Source organism: Pleurodeles waltl, chromosome 5 (assembly GCF_031143425.1).
Source record: "Pleurodeles waltl isolate 20211129_DDA chromosome 5, aPleWal1.hap1.20221129, whole genome shotgun sequence".
In the NCBI taxonomy this organism is placed as follows: Eukaryota; Metazoa; Chordata; class Amphibia; order Caudata; family Salamandridae; genus Pleurodeles; species Pleurodeles waltl.
Genome location: NC_090444.1, coordinates 464,035,025 through 464,039,892, shown reverse-complemented (window position 1 = coordinate 464,039,892; position 4,868 = coordinate 464,035,025).

Sequence of the window (4,868 nt, the reverse complement as noted above, 5' to 3'; positions counted from 1 at the left end):
TTTCAATATCTTTCTTAGTAATTTTCATCATGTCCCCCAATTTCATATCACAATTAATGAGTTTTACTAGGTTATAACTCATACCATATGACATCTCCTCTGATAATAACAATTACAGCAATTTTACACTGTGCCTTTGATTTCAGTACAGTAATGAATCATTCAATAATCATGTCTCATTGAGCTTGAATCTTTCCTGATAAGATCAACATGTCATTATTCATGATGTCCAACTACTTAACACTGCAATTAATAATAATCATTGAGGGATGGGAAATACGTATGTGAGGAAAAGAAGATAAACAGGGAAAAAGAATAAAAAAGGGAAGAGGAAGAAAAAAATGTATGCAACTCAAGAAGAGTGACACTCAAAACTCTCAGTCTTAAAATTCCAAGGGTATAAGTTATAGTTTGTCATTCCTAAGCCCCCATAAAAGCTTATTCATGCTGAACAGTCTTGTGTATCATATTAGAAGCGTATTTCAGAAATCCATTTTTATACTCTGTCCCAGGTGTTAGTTTACATTGTCCAAGCACCCCAGCTGTTAACATTAATCAATTATTTGATGTGTACCAATAATTCCACATCTTTGTTTAATCCAAGGGGGTGTTTGGTGCGTACCTGGAAGATGTAATATGATTCCAGATGTCTGGTTTCTTTATGGCCCACTCTCCGCTCTTCTGGGACCAAAGTTACTATGGACAAGAATGTCCTTCAAAGACCTGGCCATCTATAGGGAACATTTACATGTGGCGACATGTCCCTACCAATAATCTTCTATGTCATGATCAAACCTCAATGCTTAGCTAAGATTTCTGGATGGAGTAAGTACTACAATTGTATGTTATAATTAAGGATGCTGTTTTTCCGTTTTTACTGATTTGTGCAGATAAATACAGACAGAAACCAGTATGGTTTCTGTCTTTATTTATTTTTAAAAGCAGAAAAATACAAACATTTGTGATTCTTGTAACTCTCCATGCCTTCCTTCATGAATTCCGGACCGAGAGCTGAGAAGATACAAGCATGAGGAGTTGAAAAACAGGATGGGATTTCCTTAAATGCAGGCACATGCTTGCATATATTTGTATGTAATGCTCAGATTTTTCTGTGGGTGCAGTGTTTTATTATATGTGGGTGCTTAGTTTGCGAAGCCTCAACAGGTATCAAACTTGATGTGAATGCTTGTCAGTTAAATAAATGTAAAAATATACCATTTTACGACTCCTTTAATTCCCAAAACACAAAATAAATATGAATAAATGCAGATAGGTTAAGCAAAAAATAAATATGGATAAATACAGACGGAAATGTTAAAAAATAAATACCATAACACCGGGAGCCCTAGTTATAATGAATCTGATTGCCTGAGAAGTGCTTCTGTAGGTGTTACTGTAAATCAGGTTTTGTCTGTTTGTAGTTACTACTTTGGTGCTTGAACTCTTGATAACTTTAGATGAGTAACCTCTCTCTCTATACAAATCTCTTCTCCATTACCTCCTGATTGAAATGATTTAATTCTGGGGTCACACAGTTCTGTGTTGCTCTACATAGCTCTCTGTTTGGTGTGCTATTCTTTAGTCTGAGTGGATGAAAACTGTCTGTATAAAAAAAAAACGTTTCCATGCAGAACTGGCTAGACTTAAACATATCTCCTTCCACCTTAACATGCAAGTCTAAATCATTGATGGATCTGCTATTTATGCAACTGGTGAAACAAGTTTAATTCAGGGATATCCATTGAAATTATAAATTCTTTGGAGATCGCCTGTTGTCTACCCCAAATCAGAAATAAGTAATCTATATAACATATACAGAGTAACATGTGACTCATGTACTGATCATTCGCCTCACCCCAGGCAGCCTGAACCTTCCACCAGGCCACAAATATATTTGCATAACTGGGGACACAGTATATGCCCATTGCCTTACCTGACACTTGTCTATAGTACACATCATCAAACAAAAATATATTAAGATTCAGTTCAAATGTAATCATGTGTAACAACATATTTGAATGATCATAAATTCTTAATGCACTTTTCCTTAAAGAGTAGATGCATGTAGGTATGCCATCCTGAGGCCAGATGCAAATATGCAATGATTAAACATCAAGTATTATGAGTAGATTGATATAAATATGATGCTTAGCAGCTTCTAGTAGACTACCCTTCGAGGACACTATTGGCCTACTCGGGGGGTTTGTCAAGTCCTAATGTACCGTGGGGAGCATGTAAACAGGGGACTGTTGGTGTGTTGCATTCCAAGAACCCATATTCTTCTAAATCAATAAAGGCCCTATCAACCAGTCTTACAGTTATTCAATATAGATGGTAATTGATTTCCTATAAAGTTGGACGTCTGCCAGTTCATAGCATCTAATCTCTGAGAGCTGTCTTAATGCCTCTCCCCTGTAAAGATTGATGTCCCAAACTACCACTTTGCCCCCCTTGTCTGAGGACTTGATTAAAATATCATAGGCATTTTATAATGCATGAATTGCCTCCTGCTATTGTGTGGTTGGATTATGTTGTCCCCTTCCAGACCACCTCCTACATCTCTTTAGATTCTGTAAATCCTTAATGACTAATTTGTAGAACATTTCAATATTGTTGCACATTAATGTAGGATTGGCATGTACTTTTACTCTAAAGCCACTGTTACTACTGACATCCATGTATTATTCCAGCCCCACTAGAAATTCTCTTTCAGTTAATGGTTCCTGTCCATTGCTAGGACTCCAGCACCCAATGAATAACTCTATGCCCTCCTCCCTCTGATGTAAGGCTTTAGACTTTTGAGGTGACAACATATGCCCAACCAAAAATATGCTTTTCCTATGGAAACGTGAACCACTACTGGGCAATTTAAACATGTGTGTGTATATATATTTTACCTAGTGGAGGTCGCCACTAGGAAGTTATAGTTAGTACCATGTTTCCATAGAAAAAGTTTTTTGGACTTGCCTAAATCTTTGGCACCGTTTGACGAATCTTCACAATATTTTCCAAAAAAAGTGTCCTGGTGATTCTTATTGCGCATGGAAAGTTTCAGGGTGACCTGTCAAGCAGGGGCCAAGAAAAAGGGGGGTAAAAAAAGTTACATTTCCCATGTTAATTCCTGTAGGACCTTTAGACACGACTACACCCCGAACCACTGGATGGAATTATACCAAATATGGCAGAAAGCTAGCTTTCGGTAAGCAGATTACGCTTTTGCTTATTTGGTTTAAATCCGTCCAGTAGTTTTTGAGATATTAAAGGAAATAAATTTGTATATCTCTGGCCGTGATGACTTTGTGGAAAAAGACAAGCTCATGCAGGGAAATGCACAGCGTTGATTGGCTGCCAACACTTCAAACCAGATAGTTTTGGCAGCCATCTTGGGACTCAACTTCAGCCGATTCCCACTTAAAAAGTAAAAAAAAAAAAACGAGGCCATGGTAGAGCCACCCTGCCCCAGGAGTCCCAGAAGAGTTAAAGAGTATTTTTTTAAAAGATTTCACCCAGCTCAGACTAGGGAGGGTGGCTGCATGGCCTCCCTCACCCCTCAAAAATTAAATGTTTAGCTGGCCCGGTGGATGAGAATCCCCATCTATAACTATAATTTGTGCCCTAAGGTAACTATAATTCGTGCCTTTGCCATGCACTGCTAATTACTTCACAAATTACAGCACTCATGACATCTTTGATAACATCACTGATAATATCAATGTTATATTTGCAGTAAAAAAAATTACAAAAAATCTGTGCATGGCGGGGCGCGAGTTTTAGTTACCTTAGGGCACGAGTTACAGTTGCTTGAGATAACTATAACAGTTGAATTTCTATAATTTTGTACGTTTAAAATGTGAGCCCAACTATAACGTCCCTGTAACCTTTGTTTTTTCAGTGAATATATATAACTCGAAATGCAGAGAAAAAAACACTTGCTTTGCCTTCACAATGTATGAGAAATGTGGATGATTAGTAATTTACAGAAGTGGAACTTCAACTTGAGCACCTGCTTTGTTTATATCTGTAAATGCTTCCTGTTAAGGTTTTATTTCTGTGAAATGAGCATTGTGGCAGAATGAATCTTACCGTACGTACTTATCCAAGTAGAGGCCAGCATTTTGTGCAGAATACCTACTCAACTGGAATACTTTCTACTGGCTGATTAGTAAGTGCTACCTTGGTGGATAAATGTATTGTGCATCACATACACTTCAGCTTACTAAAGGAAGCCAGGGTAATGTCTCCAGTGATGTTGTGTGTCTGTAACTTTGCCATTGTGATTGTTCCTTGAGCGTCTTCATCAGATAACTTTATAGGCTGGAACTGCATCGAAAACACACTCGGATGATTTGTATTTTACAGAAGCAATTTTTAAGAAGTGGCAGCTCTCACCAAGAAAAAAAAGCAAACAGCTTCCTCCTGAGGATGGGCAACTCTGGAAGTAGCAGGATCCAGCCCTGGGGGGTGGAGGCCCCTAGGCCCATATATGGCTCCAGGAGGGGGTCCCTCCTTTGATCTTCACAGGCCGGCCCCGGGGAGGTGGTGGTCCCTGGGACTGTATATGGAAAGATCTTGGTCTGCAGATTGTACTATTTCTGATTTGGTATAAACCTGTTCAGTAGTTTTTAGGAAAGTAAGCTATAAAAATAATTGCATATTTGGATGGATAGGTCTGCAAGAAGCTTCAAGGAGTCTTGTGGGAGCCCAAATTTAAAAGCACTCTGATTGGACCAGGGAGCTTTTTTTCCCCATGAGCCTTCTGGTTCTGACAGGAGCGAGTGGTCTGATTGGCATCTGTCAACATGAGAAAGATGTTGCTGGCAGCCATTACAGGACTCAAGGACTTAATCCCCTGTCCTGAAGTTTAAAAA